Here is a 27,785-nt window from a genome sequence, read left to right as displayed (position 1 = left end):
GGGGAAAGATGTTAAATATTGACTAATTGAATAGTCAATGCATTTTGCATTGACTATTCGATTAGTCAATAGGGCAATTCTGCCTTTGAAGTGTAGCAACAGCCCTAGGGAGAAAGCGCCATGAGGAACTTGGAGTACCCAGCTGATCCTGGGATCCTGTGACACTGCTGCTTTGAAACGCTGCACGCAGCCTAGGGACACCCCCGCTGGCCCTGGGCTGCCTGCAGCATTTCAAAGCAACAGCGCTGCATGGAGCCCAGGGTCTGGCCGCAGGCTTCAAGTGGTGCTTCTGCTCCGAAGTCCCCTCACTTCTCCCCCACCCCACTGCCTCTTTCTGATAGAGGTCGGGGGGGGGGGGGGAAGCAACCAGTCCCTCACATCCCTAGGATGGGGAACTTTTTGGGGGGGTCTGGGACAGCTGACCTACAGAAAACAGTCAGGGGCCACACAAGAGTGAGACGACCCCCCCCTACAAAGCACCTCACCAACGTGCCCCCAAATGAGAAGCACAGTCAGGGGGGCAGAATAGTAGATTGAGGCCTCCAGGCTCTGCCAAAAGTGGGGGGGTTCAGTGTGTGGAAGGGGGCTTCTGGGAAGTAGTCTAGAGAGTGCAAGAGTAGGGTGGGGGATCTAGAAAGGCGGTAGTGTTCAAGAGTGGGCTGGGAATAGTAGGGCTGGGTGGGAGGTATGTGCACGAGTGAATTAGGGGTGCAGATTCTGGGCAGGAGGGGGTGCAGAAGAAGTGGGGGTGTGGGGTCTGGGTGGAAGGTAGAGTGCAGGAGAGAAGCAGGGTTGTGGGGGATGTGCAAGAACAAAATGAGGGTGCAGGGCAGGAGCAGGGTGCAGAAGCAGGAGGGAAGTGAGGGGGTTGAGGTGATTGGTGGGGCACTTACCTAGCACAGCTCCCTGTGGATGCAATGGCATCATGTCTCCTGCCGCTCCTATTGGCGGCAGAGAACCAGGGGGAAAGCTTCCAGGCAGCATTTTGCTGCACTGCCATTTCCCCAGTTGGGAGGGAGGGAGGGAGCAGCAAGCACAACTGCCTCCTCCCACTCTCCACCAGGCAGAGCCTGTGGGTTGGATCCAGCTCCAGTTTGGTATACTGCAGCCCACGAGGCTCAGGGTTGGGAGTGGAGCACAGATCAGTCCCTGCATCGACTTTGGGGAGGCACAGTATGGGCCAGATGAAGTTCAGCAATGGATTGCATTCAGCCTATGGGCTCTAGACTCCCCATCCCCTTTTAGCACAATCCAGTACTCTGTGCTCTGTGGATCAAAGTGCACATCTGAGCCCTTGTTTGGTGTTATTTAACACTTTCATTGTTTTTCCTCACCTCAGGGTGAGAGGTTTAGCATGCTGGCAACAGGACCATCCCTACCAATATGCAAGATACACAGCTGCTTAGGGTAACCCAAAATCTGTAGTACCCCAAGCAGCTGCATATTCAGCAGTACCCACAGTAGCAGGCAGCTCCATACCCCAGACATCTTTGGAGAATGCAAGGTTGAGAACAGCTCCTCACACTATGCCTTCACCCATTCACATTCCACCCTCCCCCTCCAAGGGACATGGCTCAAGTAGTAGTGTCTGGGGGGAGGAGAGGGGACTGTCGCTGGCAGCAGGGGTCAGGCACATCCCCACACTCACTGGTGGCAGCAGGAAGTGGAGCCACCTAACCCCAGCCTGCTCCGCCAGCTCCCAGCTGTGCTGCTCCACTTCCTACTGTAGGCAAGTGCTACAGTGGTATCCCTCCCCCTCCCCCCAGTCCTCAACCCTGAGCAATGCAGCTGGGAGCGGAACAGGGTGGGGCTAGGTCACTCCACTTCTCACCACCACATTTGAGTGCAGGACAGGCCTGACCCCTGCTGTCTTCCCTCCTCCTGCCCAGTGCAGCTCCTGCCCTTGTGTCCCTGCTGCATCCCTCCTCTCACACAGAGGGGTTGGGTCTCTTGGGCGGGGGTGGTGTGGTGTTGCAGGTGCTCAGGCTGTACAGGGCACCAAAACTGGACAAGGACAGCCCCGGTCAGAGAGAATGCTAGGACCATAATGCAGAAACATTAAGTTGTCATACTTCTTTCAAAAGGTGCTTGTATGTGAATATCCCAATGGTGACATTAACCAGTGGTTGGTACTCATGTTCTTGAGTGCTAAAACCAGGGCACAAACCCCAAATTGGTTGGGAATTGTAAACTTAGATTTCGCCAACCAGCTGTACTAAGTGCAGACTCCTGAGTTACGTTAACAGCCTTATCACAGACACACAGATGTGCCCAAACATACTCCAGTCTGTATTGCCTCCCTCACCCCCAGTGAATGTATCTCTGTGATGGATTGCCCCTTACAACAAGATTCACAGCAATATCTGTTAACTCCTAATCTGGTCACTTACCTAAAATGCAACTGACATGCAGTATGGCAGCAAAGACAAATCTTGCAGCCAGTCTTAAGGTAAACTATGTGAAGATGTATTAAATAGGAAAAGAAAATTGGATATTTAAAGAGAGTCAAGCCAGTAAACAAAGATGAATAATTTACAGTCTTATGTTTCCAACAGAAATATGTGCTTTTATAGTCAGTAAACCAATTACTTAAGCAGCTGGAGATCTCGTTTATGCCTACAAACTCTTTACCCCAACCCTGAATACAAGCAGCATAGAGATTCTCATTTCCTTGGGTTTGTTATGTTTACTCTCCTTCTGCTCTGAACTGCACATTCAGCTGATGAGAAGAGTCCATTTTCAGGATTCATCTTCACAAAAAGCAGAGCCCAATAATAGGAACCTTTAATCCTTTTGCTGATTGTTTCCAGTGTTGAGAGCCACATACAGCCCATTGATGGGTCTCCTCTTTCAGGAGAAAGATTAGGTCTGTAGGAGGGCAGTTCTCCATACTAACTTATGATCCTCTCCTTTGGGAGTCTCTGTATGAATTACCACAATACAGCCACTTAGGTATTCATTTTCCAATCTGTAATAACCACATTTACAAGAAAAACTAATGCATGGAGCAACTCACAGGCATTCAGTAGAGTCTAAATGGGTCACATGGCTTTTATATCTGTCCTACCCATATCAACCCAGAAGGGAGACAGATTCCAGCTAGGTATCTGTCAGCATCCAGTTGGGAATGGGGACCTTGGTACAAGATAGTACTTGCCCGCTAAAGTCAAACTTTCAGTAACATTTTATGGTTTTGAGGAATATTCTGCATTTGCTGTAGATAGAAAGCCCTTTGGTTTTAACACATGGTTTCTGCACCGTGACCAAGCATGGGACCTCCTACTAGCTATGGGAGGGCAGGGGGGGGGGGAAGGGGGCAAAGAAGGATTAGCACTGTTAGGCATTATATTCTTTTTACCTACCTTCTTCTCTCACTCTCTCAGAGCTGCTGCTTCTAGGTCATATCTTGGCCCAGATCACACCATTCTAGAGAAGCTACAATTCTTCCAGACCAATTATCTGGCTTATAGCATCAATACCCTGGGCCCATACTCAGGGACTGGTAGCAGCAACACCTCCTCCCTACATGGAGCTATAGCCTAGGGCCCTCATAACATCTAGCTAAAATGTGCATCAACTTACCATTTACTTCTGTTTACCTAGAAATCTTCCTACATAGCTAAACAACCTCCACCTAACAGCTCCTGGGATTTATACAGGCTCCCTCTGTTCCTGCCCAGCACAGCTTGCTTCTGATTAATGGCCTCTCTGTAGTCTCTCTCTCTCTCCTACTTGCTGCTTAATTGGTTAATTAGGTCTGCCTGGCCTAATTCTGTACCCTCTCAGGCCAGTGTGGGGAATACACTCCTGTCAGACTCACAACATTTAATATGGGATCTGCTATTTCAAAAAATAGGCATTTAGCTTGCTTATTTGAAACTAGCTTAAAACTATTTCAGTATTCATGTAAAGTATAGTGAAACAGAAGTGATGTCTAAGGACACTTTCCATAGAACAGAGTTAAGCTTGGTACAGCACCTTCATACTTGAGTTGCTTCAAATCACTTTACAAAATAACGAGTTAGATTCCAGCAGTGCAGTAGCTGAAAGCAAATGCTGCCATCATTACACAATCATGGTAATTGCTCTGTGAGAGTTCACAAACAGCCTTTGGACAGAACCTACAACTGAGAAAGACACCATTGGCCGGGACCTCAGGCTTATGCCATCTAACCTATATTGTTTTCAGCTTCCTTCTAAATAGCCAGCCCAATTGAAACAGCCAGATAGGCATGATTAATAATGGCAAAGGGTCCTGGTTTGATGGAGTTAAAAAGCTATTAAATGAACTACAACAACATCTCATGCATTTAGGTGTAGAGATTCTGGATGTGGGCTGATGGTATGCTTATCTAAATATGTGCCTTTTACTGTGGGTACGTGACAGTACCTTTTTGATCTTTGAAATCTGAATCTTACATTGTTAGAAACATTTGGATTAAAGAGGCTTTTTCTGATCCCAGCTCTACCTTTGACTATGTGGCTTTGGACAAGTCAAGCTACCTATTTGCTTTAGCTTCTCCATAGAAAATATGAATGATAATAATTACTTTATAAGGTTTAATTAGGTTATGGTGGTTCAGCTTTGGTCATGTAATGAGCCAGGTAAATACAAAGTACAGGTTGTGTAACACCTAGGCTATGTCTACACTAGTGGGTTCTGGTGCAAGAACATCTTGCACAAGGACACATCCACACGGCCATGTACTTTTGCACAAGAGCATCCATGGCAGTGTGAACACTCCCTTGCACAAGAAAGCTCTGATGGCCATTTTAGCCATAGGGCTTTCTTGCGCAAGAAACCCCTGCCGCACACCCACACTGTCCTCTTGCGCAAGAGAGCTTGCACTTGTTAGAAAAGAGTGTAGCTCTTGAGCAAGAAGCCGTCTCTTCTGACGCCGTACTGTAAATCTTGCGCAAGAGCGGGCGGGCTGTGTGGACGCCCTGCGGGTTCTTGCGCGAGAACCCGCCAGTGTAGACAGAGCCCTAGTGTGGTTCACTGTCCCATGTAATGGCACTAGACGATTTACAGTGAAAGATAAGAACAAGGGAGCTCTACAGCCTAAGCTGAGAGCCAAAAGGCTTTTTAGCTCAAGCTATAGAGGCTCCTACACTGCGCTCCAAACAGCCTAGGTTCAAATCTGCCCAGTGGAGGTTACAGTAGCACCTCCTTTAACTGGGACTCCTTTGTCAGGCAACATCCGTGGTCCAGCATGACCACAGATGTTCTGGATGAGAGAGCCCTAGAGGCCAGCAGCTTGGGAGTCTGATAATGCTGGGGATGCAGCAGCCGGGGCAGCCTGGGTGGCAATGGAGCACTAGCAGGGCTGCTGCTGTTGCCCGGTAGTGAGGCCAGGACTATGGCAGCCCAGCCCAGGAGGGGAAGTTTGACCGGGGTTGTGTTAGCACAGGTGGTGGCAGCGAGCCTGGGGCTGTGCCAGACGCTGGGCTGGAGCCATGGCAGCCAGGCAGAAGCAACACGAGCCATCGTGCCGTGCAGCAGAGCTGGGGCTGGGGCTGGCTAGCAGGCAGCCTGGCAGAGCAGAAGGAGCAGGCAGTGGGGAGGGGCAGCAGGCTGAATGCCTGGTGTCAGGAGACCTCCCCTTGACCGGCAAATTCCCTCATCTGGGACTGGTTAGGTCCCAAGGTGCCAAACCAAGGAGATCCAACTTGTATAATTATATATTTTCAGCACAGTTGCTGAAGACATTTGTTTGAGCTTCAGTGAACAGCATCATTTTGACTAATTTGCTATGAATATTCTTAGTGGGGGATGTGGAGGGCTGGCAAACAGAATTCTAAACAGTATGGGCTGATACCCTTTAAAATGTATCCATGATATTCTTACCTGCACAATTTAACTTAATGCAAATGTGTAAAAATAAAAAAACAAAACAAAAAACTCTCCTGTTTTCTCTCTTATCAACATGTTCTACTGTACCAGTTTTCATTTTAAAAGTATCATTTTGGTGTAATTTGGTCAAGTCCTCTCCCAGAATTTTTTTTCTGCTTTTATGCATATTTGTCAGATATGCTAGTCCTTGAGATATTTTTAAAGCCCTGTTCTGGAAGGAACTTGGATATTATTTCACTACTCTGAGTAGTGCATTAGCCATTGAACTTCTTCCTCAAAAAGAAATGTTGAAAAATATGTCAGGGGTTCTTCTGTCTTTGCCACCAAATTGTCTATAAGGGCTTCCATATCACTGAGTCAATATATAATCAAAACATATTGAAAAAAATGGTCCATAAAAATAAAAGATCCTTAAATTTAATCAGTGTAGCTGATAGGATTCTTAAGCTGAATGATGGAATACTCCTGCTGCTATTCTATCCAATGGACACATAATTGTTCATCAAAAAGTATATGTACAAATAGGCCAAAGTCTACCCCAGTGTGTATACTGCCTAATATTTTGCAATAGTGAAAGCTTTACAGCCACGGTGGGGAACCTTGTTTGGATTGGGGGTCACTGACTCAGCGAAAAATCAATTGGGGCCAGCACACGAGTGAGAAGCAAATATATATATATCTCCCTCACTGACGTGGCCCCTGACTGAGAAGCAGAAAGACACTCCCCACATTCCTCTCTCATACCTGAGCCTAGGGAGGCTAGTAGATTTTGTGTGCTCAGTCCCACGGTGGGGCAGTGGTGAGGCTGGACTGCCAGCATGGGCTCCCTTATGCTGGAGATGGGGCCTGAGCCTCGCGGGCCAGATTCAGGCAAACTGGGGGCTGCATCTGGCCCCCGGGCCTGAGGTTCCCCATCCCCTACTTTACAGAATATGCAGATTATGTCTGGGTAATGTAACACAGTTGGATTATGCATGGAAAATTAACTTCTGTGTATATACTTCATACAATCTCTCACTGCATCTAGCAGACTTGGCAAGGTAATACTCAGGAGAGAAGCTAAGATACAAAACTTGTTATGCAGTTTGTGAATATCTTGATAAGAAGCTATTATGTACGTTCTCTTAGCTGTTGCCTTTCAATATCAGTGATACAAAAAAGAAAGTATGTTCTTATTCAGCCAATACGGAGATGCTTATCCTGTTTTCCTAGTGTTTGGTGCCATCAAGTGGCCATTTAATGTACCATATTAAAAGCAGCATGATTTATGCCTTTTCCATAACCTCTTAACAAATAAACTATTATCTACATAATACATGTATATGTACATAACTCAGTTTAAAATATGATCTTTTAAAAGAAAATTAAAAACATGGCATAAAGAAGAATGACTAATACAAAGAAAGTTCAAGTGAAAAGGAAAGCAGGTAAGTGACAAAATGTCTAGAGACCCTGGGAATAGGTTACGGGGTATCGCAGATGACCATAAGAATGGCCATAGAGGGTCAGTCCAAGTAGCTCAGTGTCCTGTCTTCCAACAATGGCCAATGCTAGGTGCCCACAGAGGGAATGAACAGAACAGGTGAAGGGTATGCTTGTGTTCATTTTAAACAAAATGAGATTTAGAAGGTTTGTATGCATAAAGAAGCATGCTGTGGCTCACCACCCTAGGAACATTTTAGAAAAGGCCAAAGGGAGGGGTGAGCTCAACATGTGGAATGGAGAAGTATAAGCATATGATGAACAAATCCATATATGGAAAGGTTAAATATGATTGGTTAGAGGTTTGTGTTATGTAACTGCCATGTGCTATAAAATAGCAAGGGGAGGGGCTCCTTGCTGGGGGAGGACTCTGGCTGAATTTTGTACCAGGGGCTCTCCCTTTGTATACATTGAATAAAGTCTTGTTGAATTGAATTTAGTGAAGTATCAAAGACCCTTGATTCTGCCCGCATCTGACTCATTTGGTTATTATTGGGAACCACAAAATCCCAACACAGGTAATCATCAGGTTATTATTGGGAACCACAAAATCCCAACACAGGTAATCATCAAGCAATTGCACCCCCTGTCATCCATTCCAAGCCTCTGACAAAGAGAGGGTAAGGACAACATTCCTACATATTCTGGCTAATAGCCATTGATAGACCTATCCTCCATGAATTTATCTAACTCTTTTTTGAATCCTGTTAAAGTCCTGGCCTTCACAACATCCTCTGGCAAGGAGTTCCACGAGTTGACTGTGTACTTTGTGAAAAAGTACTTGCTTTTGTTTGTTTTAAACCTGCTACCTATTAACTTCATTTAGTGACCCCTGGTTCTTATGTTATGGGAACAAGTAAATAACCTTTCCTTATTTACTTCCTCCACACCAGTCATAATTTTATAAACCTCTATCATATCCCCCCTTAAGCTCCTCTTTTGTAAGCTGACAAGTCCCAATGGCCAGTACAATGCACAACATAATCTCTTTGAAAGGGTCCCAAGAAAAAGTAAGGCCAATCAAAATAATCATTTCATGACATTATAATTTTCTCCACTATTAATGCTGCAATTATCCTGTATTTATTAATTTGGGCAGAGAGGATCAGGATACCACTAATGACGCAAATATTTTTTTTTCCAAAAGAGTTAAGGCTGGTTCTCTTATGTAGGTTGGTCTTGGTGAATAGAAAACTTCAAACAAAACTGTAGAAGCCTTGTCACAGAACCATAATGCATGACAGTGACATGGGTAAAGGGCAGACAAGGGAAATGCCTCCACATGTAGATAAAATCTAGGCCCCTGTAATCATCCAGGCATAAATGTGCAGAGTAGGCAATGTTGTGGGGAGCTACGGAAGGCACATTTGGTGGTAGTATTACCAGGAATAGATACCCCCATACCTACTTTAAACACATGAGAGGAGATGTTAGAAGATGGTTAAGTAATTTGTAAATTATTATTTTCTTTATGCATGGATCTTTACATTACCAATGTATAGTCTAAGCAATATAAAAACAGCAGTCTGAGAACAAGGTATTTACTGGGAGTTCCTACTCTTCAACTCTTCGGGCACTATGGTAATGCAAATAATAAACACATAATAATAATCATTAATAATAATAATGGTGATAACATATCCATTTGCAATCAGCCAGCATATCAAATTTATTTGTGTCTATTCCCCTGCATATCAACACATCCCTTCAATTACAACATACTAATATAAATCAAAATGAATGGAGATGGCTTCTGAGAAAATTTCCCATAGATACACAAGGGAGGTCTAATATGGTTGTTACGTCCTAATTAAATGCTATCAGCCTTCTTTCTGGCAACATTGCTTAATGATGTTGTGTAAGCATACCAATCAAAAAAGGGAACATGCTTTCATAGGAAGCAATACTATTGTAATGGAAATACAAGTAAGCTAAATTCCTAGGTTCACTTTTATCTATGCCTCTGGTCCTTTTTGTGTTTTTATAAACTGGCTCTGTGTGTATTGGGGAAGTACAGGACTTTAGAAACACCAGTATGGTTATATAAATATCATAATAGTTAGGAAACAACCTGACTGCCAGGAACCACAGAATATTGGGATGACTGCTAATAATACTTTTTTACTCAGTACAGTAATTTACATATCATACAACTGTTTCTAAATTATTTGCCAATAAATTAAAACAGAAATAGCCAATTCATGCCTAGAATTGCATAGTAATTCCCGAAAACTGTATATCACAGCCATTTCCTTTACCCCTTAGCAGCAGTAGAGAAGGTTTTCATAATCACTGAATATACAGTCTGAGTTTCAGTGATTTTGTTTATACAGACAGATGGCTATAAGCTTTCGGATAGTTTAAGATATTAGGATTGCAAGGAAAAATGTTCATAAAAACTGCATTTGTCCTTTCACATAATTTGATGTTATACTGTTTTATACACATAGAAATGAGATTTGGTCACTCAGAATGAAATGTTTATTTGTATTATACTGCTCAGCCATTAGGTGGCACTATATAAAAATCTTTATACCATGTCTAGTACAGGAGTATAATAATCACCATTTGATGTTAGGATCATCTAATAGTCAACACTATAAAAAGCAGATGAAGTTTCTTAGAATCTCACTTCACATCTGGGATAGCTGCAGTCTTTATTTGATTATATTTACTACAGGTAAGTATATGCTACAAGTAGCCTATACTAGTTGGATAAAATGGGGTGTATAACCACCCAATTCATAACTCATTGAAAGATACAAATGGTACAAATGAAATCAGAATACCTTGAGTTTTCACGGTGCTTACACTGGGGCTTTGTCTACACTGCAGGGTTTTTGCACAAGAGATCTTCCGCAAAAACTTCTTGCACAAAAGTGTGTCCACAGCTCAAAAGTGCATCACAAAAGCGATGTGCTTTTGCGCAAGAGAACGTCCACACTGCATGTGAGCTCTTGCGCAAGAAATCTCTGATGGCCAAGCACAGAATGACCATCAGAGCACCTGTGCTTTTTCTGATAGGCTCTTTTTGCACAAGAAACCCCTGCAGAGCATCCACACATGCCTTTTTGTGCAAGAGCTGTAGAACAAAAAGGAGTTATTCCACATGGGGAGAGAAATAACTCTACCGGCAAAAGCCCTCTGTCCTGTTCATTTACTGTATTTTTTTGCGCAAAAACGCACTTAAGGCGTGGACGCTCTGCCAGTTTCTGTGAAAAAAAATGGCCATTTTTGCGCAAAAACCTTGTAGTATAGAAATAGCTGAGGGTCCAGTTCAACCAGTCCTGGCTCACCTAAATTGATATTATTTTTATAGTACCATTGGTAGCCCTCAATTCCCGCAGTGAATTATTTGAAGCAAGTTCTGTTCTTTATCTCACCCCTGACTATGTGATCCAGTTTGCTGGGGAAAGCAAACCTAGGATCTTAACTACAATAGGCCATTTTAGTTTATTATTTGAGTTTGTCTTCAGTGATGAGTACAGCTTTCTAGTTGTGTAGCCTGTGATTCACGGTACAACAATTCACTGAGTTGTTCAGTGCTTATCACTGAAGATTTTTGTGGGTCATTTCATCTGCCCACTTTGGGGACTATGGGAGGAAATGAGCTAGGTCCAGGAAATTAATTTCCTGGCAGGACCCAAGCTGGCAGAGTGGTTCATGGTAATCTGCTGAAAGCATAGAGCCCACTCACTTTAATCATTGGGACTGGCAGCTGGTGCTTTTCAGCGAGGCAGTGTTTATTTGGCATACCTCAGCAGACTCTGCTGCCAAGCAATGGTAGCAGGTGTTTCAAAGGCAGCGTGAAGAAGATGGAGACAGTGGCTTACAGTTACAAGCAGAAATACAACAGGCTGGGATCATGTGGACATGGAAGAATGGAATGGGCTAATGCTGTTTTGCACCAAGATTCTGGTATCATCCCTTGACAGCAGATTGCATGTTGATACATAGGCTTCTTACAGGACATTCTTCCAAGCACTGGAAATGAGTGAAACTGAAGGCAGGCCAGTAGTCTGGAATTAAGGACATTGAGCAGAGGCAAATGAAAGTAGACTACTTATGGCCAGGGGTCTGAGCGCAGGTAGACTGAAGATAGTACAAAGGAATGGTTGCCCAGGCACTTGTGAGAAGGGAGTGGAAGGCCATCTTCTATCAATTGTTATAACTGGCTGTCACTGCACATTTTCACTATACTGACCTGGGTTTGGAATAGGCAGGATACATGAAAATTTTGTCTTTTCCTCTCCCTTTATTTTTGATAAAGAGCCAGTGTTGACTCTGCTGTTTGTTTTGTTGAGAGAATTGGCTTCTGCTGGTATGCCACAATGCCAGCCCTGATGGCTTTGCTCAGTGTTTTGTGATCTTGGCTGCCCTGCAGGCATGCACCTCTATAGTATATGACAGCTGAGTGAGCTGCTTCCTTTGGGGAACAAACAAAGAGAAAATCAGTGGAATATTTCTTCCTGTTCTGCCCAGCTAGGAACACAGAGGCCGAAAGACTGCTGCTGCAGGGGGAGGGCTGGAGAGATTGCTGTGCTGCTTTGACATTTCTTAGCATGAAAAGCTTGCAGAGCAGCTCTGCCTTCCCACAACTCAGCACTGTGGTATGCTTACCCATACTGCTTTGCACTGTCTACAGCAATATGGCCATGAAATGCTGGCAGTGGGAGGCAGAAAACCTGGTTTGATCAGTTTTCACTTTTGGTGACTTTTGCATGTCAACAGTGCTGTTGTTTCCAAATCTTCCCAGTATAGAAATAGCTTAACTCAGTGTCTGCCTTAGGGCTGCCTCCCCATATAGCACAGATGGAGCTATGTGCATATGTGAATGAATAATGTGTTATTGGGAAAACCCATTCTTGAACATGAGTTAAGTTTGCAGTGAAGATAAAGCCTTTGTCTAAGAAGGCTTTGAGGTTTCTGATTACCATCGTCTACTAGAATGCTTCATATGCCAATCAGAACTTGTATCAGTAGTCACATACTAGTTAAATTAGATTAAACTTGCTGAATTTGCTCATGACATGTATAATGTAGCAGGTGTCTATGATAAAGATTCCATCTTAGACGTAGTATTTTACCAGAATCTACATCATACTCAGTTATTACAAACAGAAGGAAACTGTTTTTGCTAAAGTCTTAGGATCCAAGAGCTCCATCCATATGTGTTACATCCATCAGCCTTTCAATCGCTGTTCCACGGAGACTAGTCATATGCCCACAGGAAGGGTTCTCTATGTTAGTATTATGTCAGTAGGACGGGAGTCAGTGACACATAATCGGGTATACCCTTTTGTAACCTGGGGTCATGTCATACAAATGGAGAGAGGAAAAAAATTAGTCATTAATCAAAACTTCTGTGCCACAACTTTATCTCACATGTAATTTCTGGTCCCATCAGCCTTGAATGTTTCCTCTGCTTCAGTTTTATGAACATCTTCTGCAATGATTTCTCTCTTCACTGAGGCTTGGAAAGGGGGGATGGCAGCAAATGATCTCCTTTTGAATCTTGCTGCAGCATGGATTTTGATATCCTACAGCCGGAGTCATCTTTCCACTTGGATCAACTGATGAGTTGAAAAGAAAATAACGCGGAAGGGCTGTCACTGTGCTATTCTGATCCTGCCATCTCTCAGCAGCTGTTCATTCACAACCAAGAAATGCACAGACTCTGCTACTGTTCGACTCAGCAGGCAGCTTGTATTTAACAAGGAAACATGCTTTCCAAAACTTTTGAACACCTGCTTCCAGTTTTGGTACCTTGTTGTGATGAAGGCATATAGAGCAGAAGTAGTTCTGCATCTGGATTGCAAATTGACCAAAGTTTCTACAAAAGCAACCTAAAGTTGTCATTCTTCTCTGAGTGCTTGTGGTTTTCCCTTCTTGAATGCCATGCTGATCTGAAGGACTGGAGACAAGTTTAGTTGCCAAACTTTACATTAGGATGAAACATCAGCTGTGGTATTATGGAAGAATCAGTCAGATCTGTTCAAGTTCTCCAGTCTATATGGTTCTTAACACAGGTAGAGAGGACATTTTTATTCTTTAGTACTTATTGCTGATCTGAAAAGGATAACCATAGTCAAATGCAAGATACTGTACAAAAACAATATTTATATTCACATGAATATTGTATCAGTTACTCTCCAATTATAGGGCAATAAAACTATGAAAGAAGAAACCTGTACAGACATGGGGAAATACAGGGGAGCTCCTGAGGAGCAGTTTACTGTTCCTAAAATCAAAATTATGATTTAAAGATTGCATGTGTATATACTATTACAGAAAGTTCACTTATAAAAGTGCTAGGTCCCTCCACCAAGGAAACCCCTTCTAGTGCAGAGAGCACAGAGGCTCTATTCCTTGAGTAAATATTCTCACGCAGTGGAGTGTCAGCAACAGCACACAACAATCAAAGAGCTATTACAATTCCCAAGTAAGAAAACAATAACCTGGCTTTTATTAAGTATGTGGCATGCAGGATAGGGGACAATGGAAACAAAGGCTCAGGATAATAAAAGAGAAAAACAACAATATATAAGCTCTATTCCTCCTTGGCTGTGTCTAGACTGGCAAGTTTTTCCGCAAAATCATCTGATTTTGTGGAAAAACTTGCCAGCTGTCTACACTGGCCGTTTGAATTTCTGCAAGAACACTGACAATCTCATGTAAGATCGTCAGTGTTCTTGCGGAAATACTGTGCTGCTCCCGTTCGGGCAAAAGCCCTCTTGAGCAAATCATTTGCGCAAGAGGGCCAGTGTAAACAGCACAGTACTGTTTTCTGCAAAAAAGCCCCGATCGCGAAAATGGTGATCAGGGCTTTTTTGCGGAAACCCCGTCTAGATTGGCCACGGACGCTTTTCCGGAAAAAGTGCTTTTGCGGAAAAGCATCCTGCCAATCTAGACGTGCTTTTCCAAAAATGCTTTTAACTGAAAACTTTTCCGTTAAAAGCATTTTCGGAAAATCATGCCAGTGTAGACATAGCCCTTATGTTTACAGCCAGTATAAACCACCATGTACTTGTAGTCATGGTGCACTGCACCTCTACCCTCCCACCAATATTTTAATTGCTAACTGGGGTACCCCCACATGCCTTCTCCCAGCCCTTTTGGGTTGCCCTCCCTGCACTCCTTTCCCTGCAGTCACTTATGCTCCCAGCACCTGCCTAGGAAAATAGTGAGTTTAGACATAATCCTTGCTGGGTGGTGCAGTGCTGAAGTCAGAGGATGGCTTAAAACACAATATCAAAATAAACAAACAAGGATGTTCTTAAAGTAGCTACACAAAGGTATCTCTCTGATTGGGATTCAAATGTGTAGTTAGGTTGTCTCTTGTTAGCCTAATTGTGACTCTCCTCAACCTCTTGGTCTCTGTTGAGATGACACTCTCCATCCTCCCTGAAATCTTGAAAGGTCTCAAAGTATTCCCTTGGTTAGGAGTGTGGAGAACAGGAGGGTTCTCATTGCTGTGAAGTTTTTCTCTCTGCTACACTCCTGTCAGAGTTGTTCCCCACTCTGGCACTTCAAGTGCAGAAGATGGGGGCCTATTAGGGACCTTGGGGGGATAGCTGCCACCATCAAGTGATTTAACCCAGAAAAAACAGGAAGGAATACTTGAATTCCTTCCCCAGTAGTATCCCAGGTTCTTTTGCCCCAAGAGAGCTTGAAAAAAGAAGCAAAAAGCACAGAAAAACAAACTATATCTCTGATAGCTGACCTCCAAGGCTAGGCAGACTCACAGAGATCTCCTGTTACCTTCCAGGGCACAAGAATCAAATCATCACCATAAAAAGATGATTTTATTAACAAAACAAAAAGCTATGCTTGATAAAGCTTACTTGGTTGCTAAGTGTTACAGAGCAACTAAGAAAAGACAAGGAATCATAGTTTTTCAGGCTGTAACTTAAATGGTAAGTGGGTGAGAGAAGGCATAGATTCACAAAGAGAAGTTTAACCAAACAACCAAAATAAAGAAAAATACCCTGAATCGTGACTAAATACACATGTTTTCCCTCTACTCACAAACCATTCTGATCCGTACCTCAAGGCCCAGTTTACGCCCATGCCCAATATTTCTTATAGGCATGGCAATTCTGATTACTGCATCTGCTTCCTTCAGCTCTTATCTTACAATTTTTTTTTCACAAAGAGAGCAAGTATCTGAATACAATACAGATTTCAGCACTGTATCCCCATTGGTTCTTCTGGCCCCCTACCAACACTGTTCCTCAGGGTCGCCCAGAGGATTCAGAGGGGTCTGGGGCAAAGTAATTTTGTGGGCCGCATACTGGCACTCACTGTCTCAGAACTCAGACTTCAGACATTCTCGTGGGGCCCCTGTGGGGCCCGGGGACTGGGGCAAATTGCCCCACTTGCCTCCCCTCCCCCGGCGGCCCTGCTGTTCCTAGCTACCTGAGTTTAACCCCTTAGTCACTGGGTGCTGGCCAGCACTCCTTCTATCCATCACAACTCCAAACAAAAGCTAAAACTGAAAGCAAAAGCAAATTCTTAGTCTCTGAATTCTAGCTTATGCTTGGGTCTGGTAGTGTTCCTAGCAAGTCCCATCTCTGCCCTGGAGCCTAAATAATCTGAGAAACAGAGTCATGAGCCTCTATAGCTACTGCTGCTGGAGTCCAAGGGCCAGTTCCCTTGAGGCTCAGCGTTGTAATAGGAGTACCTCCTCTAAAGGGTACATATAATTAATTCAGAATGCCTGGTTTCTGTCCCCTGACCCACCACTAACTGCTGAGTGTCCTTGGAATAAAATGTTGAAATGCCTACTAATTTTAGGTGCCTCCATTTTTAGAGGCAGAGCTTAGGTGCTTAGGACCTGATTTTAAGAGACACTGAGGACTTGTGTCTCTGTTGGAGTGCTTTGTGTTAAGTGCTTCTGAGAACTGGATTCTAGGTGTTCAAATATTGTGTGCTCAGAATCAGTGTACACATTTAAATTTCAGCTTTAATCCCTGTGAAATGGGCAAAATAATAAGTAACATGTGGTGCAGACTAATTTGTTAATATTTATGATACATTTTGAACTACTTTTCTGGGTGCAGGAAAGTTGGCTTGGGAAAGATTTTGCCTGGGAAACCGAAGGAGGAGGCAAGGAGAGGAAGGGTAATGTGAAACAGCTCTCTCCCAGTGAAAAACAAACAGGGAGAGTGTAAGAGGAAAAAGTTCTGAGGTGAGAAGCTGGTGTGATGAAAGCTTACATTTTTTATGGGACATTCTGTTCAGATGGGAGATTGTGGTCTGTAATGTGTATTTTATTCTTGAAACTGACTACACAATCACAGTGTCAAGTCCTAGGTTGTTGTAATTGCAATACACCTGGCAAATTACAAGTAAGTGACATTTCCTACAGCCTGTAGAACCAGCTTTCGGCCTTGTCTAGTACATATCCTTCAGGGGTATATTTCCTTAATATAACTCTGGCACTCTTTACAGGCTTTGGCTGCATATTATACAGAAATATTAAGTTTAAGAATGATTTACCTCTTATAGCATAAGAGCCTTTTTTATAGAAATGTTTTCACTACCTCTGTGCACACATTCGTGTATTTTGGAAAGAGAATAGATAACCTTGAAAAGCTGCAGAATCCCTGGAGAAAGATTCAGGGCTGCAATTTTAGAGGGAGTATATGCACCTGTTCTCACTTATAGAAAGTTTTTGGTTCCTTTGTTTTTGTATTAATATTTGCCAAACTTGTAAAGCAATCACTAACAGCTATTGAAACAGAGAAGCTGAACAAGAGAGCACCAACAAAAGGTCATTCCCTCCTTTTGCCAGTTTAACATGGAGAGACAAATGAATTCTCTTTTTCAACATCCAACTACTGTTATTAGCAAAATGTACACTCAAGTGCTACATTTTCAAAGCGGATCCTCCCATTGTGCAGGTGCAAATCAGGTACTTAGCTTTATATAATTCCTGTCCTTTGTTCTGACACACAGACTTTCATACTGTAATGAGATTTGCACAAGCAGATGGCTGAGACCTTAATTCCAACTGAATTTTCATGTCTTAATATTGTTTCTAGTGGTTTACAAATAACACTGTTACAAGCAAGGTGGCTGTAGACAGAGAAATGGGTTACGGACAGATGGGTGCTTTTCAAATCAGATTTACTTTATTTTTGTGGGCTTTGTGACTCAAAATGTTATCAAAATACTGTACTTTTGGTTTACTTATGAGTGGAAAGTGAACATGAAATAAATGTATTTGCAAGTGACCTGGAACAAACAACCCCATGCTTTAATTTTGTATGGTATTTCTTTAGATACTGCACAATAAGGATCTTGTACAATGATTTCATTGAGGAAGATCATTTCAGGATTGGGGCTTGGTGCCCTAACAATGTGATGGCTTATGCAATCAGTATTTCATTGTTATTTCACACCATAAACCTACCTTGGAATATGCTCTTACAGAGCATCTCTAAAATTCATCATCGTATTGAAGTTGGTTGGTAGTCAATGTTATCTGGGAAAAAATGAGATTAGAGAGAAATTACAGGATATTAATAAGCAAATCTCTGATATTTCAATAGTTACATTCTTCAAGCTAATATTAGTTCTAATTGAATGCCTGAGGTAATAAAATTGCTCCAGTTTACTAGTAAATATGCATTGGAGTGTATTAATTGCATGATGTAAATATAGTATTGGTATTATGCACAATAAGTGAAATTCACTCCTGTTCAGGAAATGTATCTGGAGGAGTTAGAGATGAATCTAGTAACTCAGAGCAGTATCTTTATTAAAGTCCTGACTTTTCATTCGGAGGGCTCTAGGGAAATCATAATTTTATGTCATTATGTTCAGTTTAAATAGTCACACACAAACAATATCTTTAATTTACAGTTCAGTTTGCAGAAATGAAATTCCTAATAAAACAATCGCCAAAACTCCAGGAAGTCACCATTTAGCACAATGTACCCCTCCATACCAGCTCGAAATATCATGCCTCACTACTCAAACATCAAGATATTTATACTCTCTCTCAGACTTCTCCATTCCACAACAAACTCCCCTTCAATTTTAACATATACAAATACAGATATACTGTTTTGTACAGCACTCAAACACACAATAGGAACATTTGATTAGTCTATTTCACTGGAAGACTTATGTCCTCTCTTAAAGTTTAGGGGCTGAGTTTTCAGTTGTGCTGAACTATGCTGCTTGCAATGGATAAGAGCATTGTTATCTCAAGGCCCTGTGTTATCTCAGTGGGGCAGAATAACTATGGAAATCCTAATAAAACAAAGTACTTCTTTATTTGCAGTAAATGAGACGCTCTACAAAGACTTAAAAAGACATGTATGCTATGGCTGCAGCATACCGTTGAATTGTTCTGAATATTTGCTGCTGCTCCTTTCCCCTCCCCTCAGTAAAAAAAGATATTGTGGTTTCTGAGCAATAGAAGGATTTAGTCAAAACATGGAGTATATTAAAATTGTGACATAAGATGTCTGCATAAGTACTGAGATCCCCTTGCAGTCTTATGCAAGTCTTATGCAAGAATTCTAATGATAGTACATATTTGCTTTGCTGGTAATAAAAGCTGCAATCTGGCAAACATGCACACCCAGAAATAACTTTACATTTCTGAGTAGTAAGCTCATTGAACTCAGTGAGATTTCTCACAAGCATAACGGTTTGCAGGAAGTATCCTTGCAGAGCCACAGAAGGACAGATCTTTGTTAATTTCAATGGGAGATGGGTGCATAGATGCCATTGAAGATCTGGGCTAGAGCCTCAGGGACATCAACAGGGCACCTCACAGGCACAAGGGTTTGACTGAACCTTGAGATCATTACTAGGTAACTTTTAACATTTCAAGATTGCAATAAATAAGCATATTTTGTTTTGCACTGGATCCTGCAAGGTGGACTCCTACAAAGCCCCATTGAGTTGGTTGGGGGTCTGCCCAGTGATCCAGCTGCATAAGTCAGCTTGCAGGACCAGGCCTAATGACATTAATTTGCCTTTCAATGGAAACCTGTAGAAGAAGGTCTTATATAATGACAGCTGGACAATGCCCTGAATTACAGAATAAAATGAATTTGATCTTTTAGGAGCTAATCCCAAAATGAACTTCATACAGGCAGAGGCATGGGCACATATAAAGTTCTCCAGAAAGCAATACAGCTGTCCAGGAAAAAGGCCTGCTTTCCTTGAGCTCATTGTGTGATTAGGAATTTATCCAGATTGATTTCAATGGTGGTTGGGCACCTAATTCTTATCAGTGAAGATGTGGGCCTTAGTTCTTAATTCTGCAAACATGCATTTGTTTAACTTTATTACTCCAAAAATGATCCCACTGAAATCTGTGGGTTGCATCCAGTAGTGAAGTTAAGGATGTGCATAAACACATGGTTGCAGCCTGGCAAATTCTTCTTTGCCTGTGGGGTTTTTTTTTAATCTTGGATGAGTAAAATATTTATTTTTCATTAGTTGCTCACCAGGGTAAAGGGAAGTAAAATAGACTTTCAATGTGGTGTGCTAAACATTTATGACATTTTATTAAGATATGTATTTTGAAAAGCTAATTTAAAACATTTCTGTTTCTCCCCCTTGTTGTTAACCTCACACTTGCTTTAACAAGCTTTTCCTTAGGGTGTGTTCCCTTCTGATTAAACTTCTGTTTGGCTCCACCCTCTGCTGAAGTGTGCTGCAACTTGTCAGAAAGCAGGAAGTCTGGCTAGAGTACTCTGCATGGTTTTATAAGGTAAGCATTATGTTAGGGTTCTGTTGGTAGCAAAAACGCTTTGAACACCATGTAGTGCAATCTTTTTTAAAACACTAGTTTAAGAGTGTCTGTGGTAATGGGAGAAGTGACTGCTTTTTGTTGAGCAAGGTCTATGTAGCAAGTAAAGAACAGGTGTTCTACGATCTGGTTCCAGAGCTTCTGCTGGTAATATATGTCAGGCATAAGGTTGATGATAGCTTTCCTGTGATTAGAAAGTACTAGATTATTTTAAAATGTGTATTGATGAGTGTGGTGATGCAGGAGAACTCTGTTTCTATGTTCTCTGTATTATAAAGAACTATAGGTATGTAGAGCAAAATTCAATTATTATAATTGGGTATCTGAAAAGAAAAAAAATATTTTAAGCTTTATACATAACGTCTTTTTCTGGAAATCCAGATCCTTCTGTATGAACACAGCTTAACTATGTTAATGCTATACATTTCCAGCATTGTTTCTATATTCTACTAAAATCTAAATTTCCTAAGACAACATATGTGCAAAGAGAGAGCTGTTTCTAACACTTGTAAAACAAATGAAAATTATTTGCATTTAGTGTATTACAACAGTGATGCTTATGTAATGCCTTTCATCTAAGACTTCAAAAAGATCTTCTTATTTAGAAAGTAATGTCATTGCTATAAGTTTGAGATATTAACAAGATCCTGTTAAACTAAACTTCAGACTACTTTACCTTGAAACAATTTTGGCTTTTTAAAAATACATTTGCCTTTTATAGTTTTAAAATTGTGTCTTTATATTTTTTAAAGAAAACTCTTTTCTATTCCTGCAAAAGGGGGAAAATCCTACCCAAAGGTAACTTAACCTCTGCCAGTGGACCCCATTAATTGGATGCAGGATGGGAGCCAAAGGTGGGAAGGTTGATGCTGCTCTGACAATGTCAGGTGTCTTTATTAAGTCCTCCCTTATCTTGCTTTTTGATGTGGCTCTTATCCTTCCCAGAAGATACTCTTATTCTTCCTTGTGTGTAGTTTTAATGTTACCGGAAACAGAAAACATTGTAATATGTCCCAAGCTACACAGACTGGTCTGTTGTTGTTCCTGCTCTTGTACTGGAAATGGACATTTTTGGCTTTTGTGAACTAACAAACTATGTGAACAGAATGCAGAGCGTTCCCAATTTAAATGGGCTACTATGTAACTCTGGATCAGATTAAAATATACAGTAATACTATTCCTCTATTATAAAGATGATTGAAATACATTTTTTTTAATTTCACCCATCTGAGTGAAATATCTATCAGACTTCATTTCTAAGTGACTTAGGAGTGCAGGTTGCTGAGTTTATTGCTAACCTGAACATGCAAATAGGGCTCTTTCTTCTACTCTGTAACGGTGTCCTTTTGAGCTGGCAGCAGATTAGAAGTGACCACAACCCTCCTTTTTACATTACTTAGGGAGATGGAGCTCAGACAGCAGGGCTCTGTGTCCCCATTCTCTTGTGAGAATAGTAACGTGGCACGATGAGGCTACGTCTACACCGCACAGTTATTTCGGAATAAGCTATTCTGAAATAGTTATTCTGCAATAGCTTATTTCGAAATAGCATGTCTACACTGCAGAAAAGCTTCAAAATTAATCCGAGGCAGGCTTCTCTAATGTAGATGTGCTATTTCGATTTAGAGCCCCAGGAGGAATAACTTAGAATGGCCTTGGTGAGGGGCTATTTCGAAATAGCAGAAGTGGAGTGTCTACACAGCCCCTATTCCAACATAACTATTTCGGAATATGCATTATACTTTGTAGAATAAGGTTTACAGAAGTCAGAATAAGTTGTCCATTATTTTGAAATTCAGGAAGTCCCTGGGTTATGTACAAAATTGGGACTGTAGGTTTGTTCTTAAGTTGAATTTGTATGTAAGTCGGCCTCAGCACGGGGAGTTTTTTAATGCGGCCCCGGCGGCGCTTCGCATCCCCTTCCCCCGCTCCCCATGCGACTGGTCTCTGGGGCTAGGGCCAAGTGTGCCCCGTGCGCCCCGACCGGCCGCTGCAGCGCCCGAAGGCCGCAGCCCAGCGCAGGGCAGGGTGTTTAACGGTGGAGGCAGATTCCCCTTTAAATCTCCCCGCCTGCCCCCCCCCCCCCCCCCCCCTAGGTTTCCCTCTTACCGGCTTGCTCCTCGCCCTCCCTCCGCCTCCTCCCGCGAACGGGACTCCCAGCCCAGTCCCACAATGCGCCAGCCTCCCTCAGCACCGCCTGAATGGAAATGCCGCCGCCGGGGCGCAGCTAGTGCGGGGTGCCTCCCCCACTGTTGCCGCCTCTGGCGGTGCTGGGGGGCACTTCCCCCCAGCAGACCAGGGAGACGCGGAGCTAGCGCCACGCCCCCCTCCCCCAGCAGACCAGGGAGATGCGGAGTGGCTTTTCTCGCCGCGGAGGACGCGGGCGGCGGGACCAACCTGGCAGCGCCCCAGCTGCTCTACCCCAGGCGGCCTGATTCAGCTGCTGTTGAAACTGACCAGCTGCTGATTCCAAGAAGCCGCTCCGCATCTCCCTGGTCTGCTGGGGGGAGGGTGGCACTAGCTCCGCATCTCCCTCGTCTGCCGGGGGGAAGCGCCCCCCGCGCCGCCAGAGGCGGCGACAGTGGGGGAGGCACCCCACACTAGCTGCGCCCTGGCGGCGACATTTCCATGAGGGAGCCTGGCGCGCCTGGTGCATTGTGGTAAGAGGGAGACCTGGGGGGGCGGGGGGCAGGCAGGGAGATTTAAAGGGGAATCCGCCTCCGCCGTTAAACACCCAGCCCTGTGCCGGGCTGCGGCCTCCGGGCACCCCGCACTAGCTGCGCCCCCCCTCCCCCCCCCGTTCGTAACTAGGAATCCGACGTAAGTCAGATTGATGTAACCTGGGGACTTCCTGTAATGGAATTGCTGTGTAGATGCTACACAGGAGTGCATGCAGCATCTGAACAGCAGATCAGTTAGTTCCTTATCCAGATATTCAGTCTCCCTTTTATGAAGAAACTCCTTTGGAATGGAGTGTGGGAACCAAGTCTGTTCCCTTGATGTGAGTTCTGACATCACCCCACTGGAGCTAGCTGTTGATCTCACTCTGTCTCCCCACCAAACCTCATGAAGTTGATGGGGCCTCCTGTATAGAGGCCTGGTGGGTATGCTCTGGCGCTCTGCTTCCTCTCTGAATCCCTAGCAGTATGTCTTGAATAGGACCATGCTTCCAGTCCTTCATTGCCAGTTGCCTCAGGGCCCCCTTTTAGGAGCATTCCCTCATGTGAGGGACTGACTTGGAAGATAGCCTAGCCTGAGGCTTTGCTGCTTTTCCTGCAAACTTTCTGTGGGTCCAGCTGATTTTTTTTTCTCGTCATTGGCAGATTTGTTGATCTTGTGAAGAACCCTCCAGGATGTCCTGAGAGGTGGGATGGTTCTATGGAGGAACCTGGCTACCTTGTGTGGGGCTGTCATCTAGGAGGGTTCGTGTGCACACAGATGTCAGATGGGAGCAGGAATGATTAGGCCCTAGGATTCTAATCTTATTACAGCTTTTAGCCCTCTAGAAAAATGGGGTGCAATAAAGATGCTGCATCTTTTTAGCCTATTAATATTGACTATTATCTCTCTGAAAATGCAGAATGGGATTTGGGTTGTGGCAGGATGAAGCGAGAATGTTGGCACAGCTGGGCAAACTCACCAGAAGTCCCTTTCCAATGTTAAAAACAGAGGCTTTCTGGGATTTATTTACAATCTTTTATGATTTGCACAAAATCCAAAAATTCTCTTACCATGTAGTCCTAACAGTAGCTTAAGTCAAATCTGGTATTTTTCAGTCCTCCCTGTCCTACATCTACTAAGGACCTGATCTAAAGCTAATTGTAGTCAATGAAAGTATAACCTTTTACTTTCTAATCTGTTCCTCCATAGGACTCAGACAATCCTAGGTAGTTCAATACAGTTATAAATAAGGGTTCATATTTAAGTTGGCAGAATCTGGCTTCTCATCCATAACAGCTTTTGTGGATAGGCCCTACAGTCTTTTCTTTTTTTTTTTTTCTCTAGGTAAAAATGATCTCTGTAAACTCCATCAGTTAGTGGCTGCAGATAAAGAGGTACTCTTGCTCTGATCTGTTAATATCTAAATAATCACTGCTGTTCTTCCTTAGCTCAGACAAGTTGAAGAGAAAGGGACTTGTTCACCAATTCTTCAGGAGTGTCTCTTGAAGGTACCCAGATGACCTGACTGGAAATCCAGATCCTGCTTAAAACCAGAATATCCGTTCTTTACCTCTGAAATCACTAGCTTCCTAGGAATAGTATTTGTGAATTTAGGCAATCTCTGGTGGCCTCACAACATATTTACCCTGTTTTCATGGCTTGTCACCAGTGCAGGTGTCAAGACAGGTACTTCCACACAGAAGGCTTCTGCTTGAGACCTGAGTAGCTTGCCAATCTTGTGAGAGACTTTTTACAATGGACTGTGGATTCTAATTCAACCCCAACTCAGGTGTTTGGATCACAAGTTACCAATCCATTGTTTACAGTCATGGTCCTATTTGAAATAAGCAAACAATGCCAGCTCTGGTGCTAGTATCTAACTATTTGTTAGTCTTATCATGGAGATGCTAATGATGGAATGGACTTGAAGACTAAAATTATATTCATTTTCAGATATAGTCAGTCCCTCCTGAATTAGGAATGGTAGTGGAGCAAGGAAGAAAGCACTGTCAAACATGATATACTGAGCATTGCATAATCAGAGGGCTTTAGGATTCTGTAGAAGGTTTTGGATTAAATTATTTTTATAGTTCAGTTAGTATTTGACGCATTGAGATTGGTTCAGATGAGTGTATTTTAAAGCTACTGGATTATTGGCTCTCTCCAATGAGTGAGTAGGAAAGTAGTGTATTGCATAGAAATGAGTTACAAAGTACCTAATGAACTTACACATGTCCTCCTCTAATTTGCGAGTTCTGAAGCATTTCCCAAGTAAGCACTATAAATAAAAGTATGAATTGTGCAACCATTTGATCTACTGAGTTAGTATGCATGGTGGCTACGTCTAGACCGGCATGATTTTCCACAAATGCTTTTAACGGAAAAGAGTGTCTAGATTGGCACGGACGCTTTTCCGCAAAAGCACTTTTTGCAGAAAAGTGTCCATGCCAATCTAGACGCGCTTTTCTGCAAAAAAGCCCCGATCGCCATTTTGCGATCTGGGCTTTTTTGCGCAAAACAAATCTGAGCTGTCTACACTGGCCCTTTTGCGCAAAGCTTTTGCCCGAACAGGAGCAGCATAGTATTTCCGCAAGAAGCACTGATTTCTTACATGAGATCGTCAGTGTTCTTGTGGAAATTCAAGCGGCCAGTGTAGACAGCTGGCAAGTTTTTCCGCAAAAGCATCTAAACTTGCCAGTCTAGACACAGCCGGTTAGTTACAGTTAATTATGCTATAACTCTGCTGACATCAAGGTCAACCAACTCTCACACTGTATAGGACAGCCATGTCATAAAAAACAAGCCAGAAGTATGTTTAAGGTAAAACAGCTTGACTGTCTTCTCATGTTTTGTTGTTGGATGGTAAATTTGGTTACCTGGTGAACAAAACCTTTAAACTCATTGGCTACGTCTATATTGGCAAGATTTTGTGCAAATACTCCTTAATTCAAGAGTTTTTATGTTAGAGTATTTGAGTAAGAGAGCGTTATGCTGGCATGTGCCTTTGCGCAAAAGATGTGCTTTTGTGCAAGAGCATCCGTGCCTGTGTAGACGCTCTCTTGCCATTTTAAATATCGGGCTTTCTTACTCAAGAAATTGATGTTGCCTGTCTACACTGGCAAGAACAGTTGCGCAAGAGGGCTTATCCCTGAGCGGGAGCGTCAGAGTATTTGTGCAAGAAGCACTGATTTTATACATTAGAACGTCGGTGTTCTTGCCAATGTAGACGTAGCCATGAAGTTCTTCTGTTTCCAACTGTAGAGATTTGGCTCTAAATTTAATATAAATGCTAGAGACTATTAGATATCCAGTACTACAAGAACTACTGTTGTCTAATGGGTGTGTTCCTGTTATAAGGTCGTTATTCACATATGGCACCAGTGTCTGCATTCTGCTTCACATTGGTTATTAAACCAGTTATCTGTGGGTACCAGTCAGTTGTACGGTATTTATATTGTGGTTTAAGGAATAGTTCTTTTTCCAGTTAAATTCTACTAATCTTATCTAGCGTATTGGATTTAATGAGATCTGCTGATTAAGCTTTCCTTAGGAGATCAGCTGACAAAGACAGTTCACTGTGTTTGAGCTGGAAATAAATTAATAAGCCGGACTGTTGTGAGAAAAAAATATAAATGCTATTTCTTCATTTTTATTATAAAACTAGGAGGCAGCACCCCATTTGCTTTGTTTGCCAACAAAGGGCTAGGCAACCCTGACTCTACCCCTGGTCACTAGGGAGGGCTGTGATTGCCCCTACTCCTCTCTCTTCTCTGCTGGCCGTTGCGAGCCAGGCCTGGCTCTGCCCCCACTAGCTCATTTTTAGCAAATAACAGGTATAATTTCATGTTTTGGAAATTAGCTTTATCATTATAGGCAATCTAAGCTACTGAGTGAAGAGCTGTAATTATCAGAAAAAATAACCCTGTAATTTATGGAGGGAAAGAGTAGCTATTCTTGATTCCATTAAGATTTTATATGAGGATTGGTTTGGAAAGTCTGGCTGATCCTGGACTGGCACTTTTGAACCTTTCTGGAGAGAATACAAATGTGTTCCCTGTACCAATGTTCCATAATTTTTAGTAATGATTTGTAATACCATGTTTATCTTACCGCTCTTGATTTCAATACATTATTTGAATTATTGGCATCATATGGTAGGTACTTTCATAATTGTTTATGGTGATTTTTTTTTTCCTGAAGCAGTTATTACTAGTTCAGTAAAATAATTAGCTAATCGCCTTAAATCTAAAGATCTCACTATCCAGACTGATGATGTATATTCAATTTTCCAAGCAGTTCAGTTTTTCCTTCATGGCTTTTAGTTAATATGTGGTGTCATGTTCACGAGGTTGTGACATGTTCTGTCTCACAGTTATTGCTATGGACTTAAGAGAAAACTAAGCACAAGTCTTAATGTACCTATGCTGAGGCATTATTGCAAAATCAGGTCTCTTGATATTGTCTCCTAGTCCAGTTTTTCTTCTTCCCTTAAGGAAGAGTAAGAGATGCAACAGATTGGAGGTGAGAATGTATTTTGGATCTACATTTTAATTCCCAAGCTTCAAGAAGTTTAGGCTTGGGGCTTTACTACTATGTGGAATGGTGTCTGGCATGACATTCTGGTTTGTATTGGGTTTCAGACACTGAATTCCTTTCACATAGTTTGGGTAAATCTTCAGTACCAAATTGCTCTTCTCTCTGGCATTCTGAGAGTAACTTCCTGGTTTTCTTGGCGTTCTTCCCTCTGTTGTGCTGTAAAAGAGTCAACTCAAAGAAAGGGACTTTACTAGGAAACTCAGGTAGGGGTGTGTGCGTGTGGAGGAATAAACTTTTAGTAGGAAAATTTGGGATACCTAGCAGACACTCACTTAGCCCTGTCTCTGCTGGCTCCATCTCCCTTTTTAAATTATGGTATGGTATAACAATTATTTCACATTTCCCTCTTCTCTTCCCCTCTGAAAACCCATATTTATCTTTATGGAAAAAAGTAGTCTTGTTACCAGTCCACTT

The 27,785-nt window shown here is 42.6% G+C and overlaps 1 protein-coding gene across 4 annotated transcripts in view; it reads left to right on the top strand.

Moving 5' to 3' along the window:
• The first annotated feature begins 19,682 nt into the window (after nt 1–19,682).
• The window catches only part of LOC102446988 (ferric reductase 1-like), a 32,347-nt gene continuing 24,244 nt past the window's right edge, over nt 19,683–27,785 (top strand). The window contains exon 1 of one of the 4 annotated variants that reach the window (XM_089780542.1): nt 19,683–20,075. The gene's annotated coding sequence lies outside the window, so the exon portion shown is untranslated. Of the gene's footprint in view, nt 20,076–20,104; nt 20,262–24,129; nt 24,170–27,785 lie in introns of those variants that run through there. The other 3 variants (XM_006119834.5, XM_025182969.3, XM_025182968.3) reach the window with 3 other exon arrangements.

The sequence above is a fragment of the Pelodiscus sinensis genome, chromosome 9 (assembly GCF_052426305.1).
Source record: "Pelodiscus sinensis isolate ZL-2025 chromosome 9, ASM5242630v1, whole genome shotgun sequence".
Lineage (NCBI taxonomy): Eukaryota > Metazoa > Chordata > Testudines > Trionychidae > Pelodiscus > Pelodiscus sinensis.
This window is presented reverse-complemented; position numbering and strand designations above follow the sequence as displayed.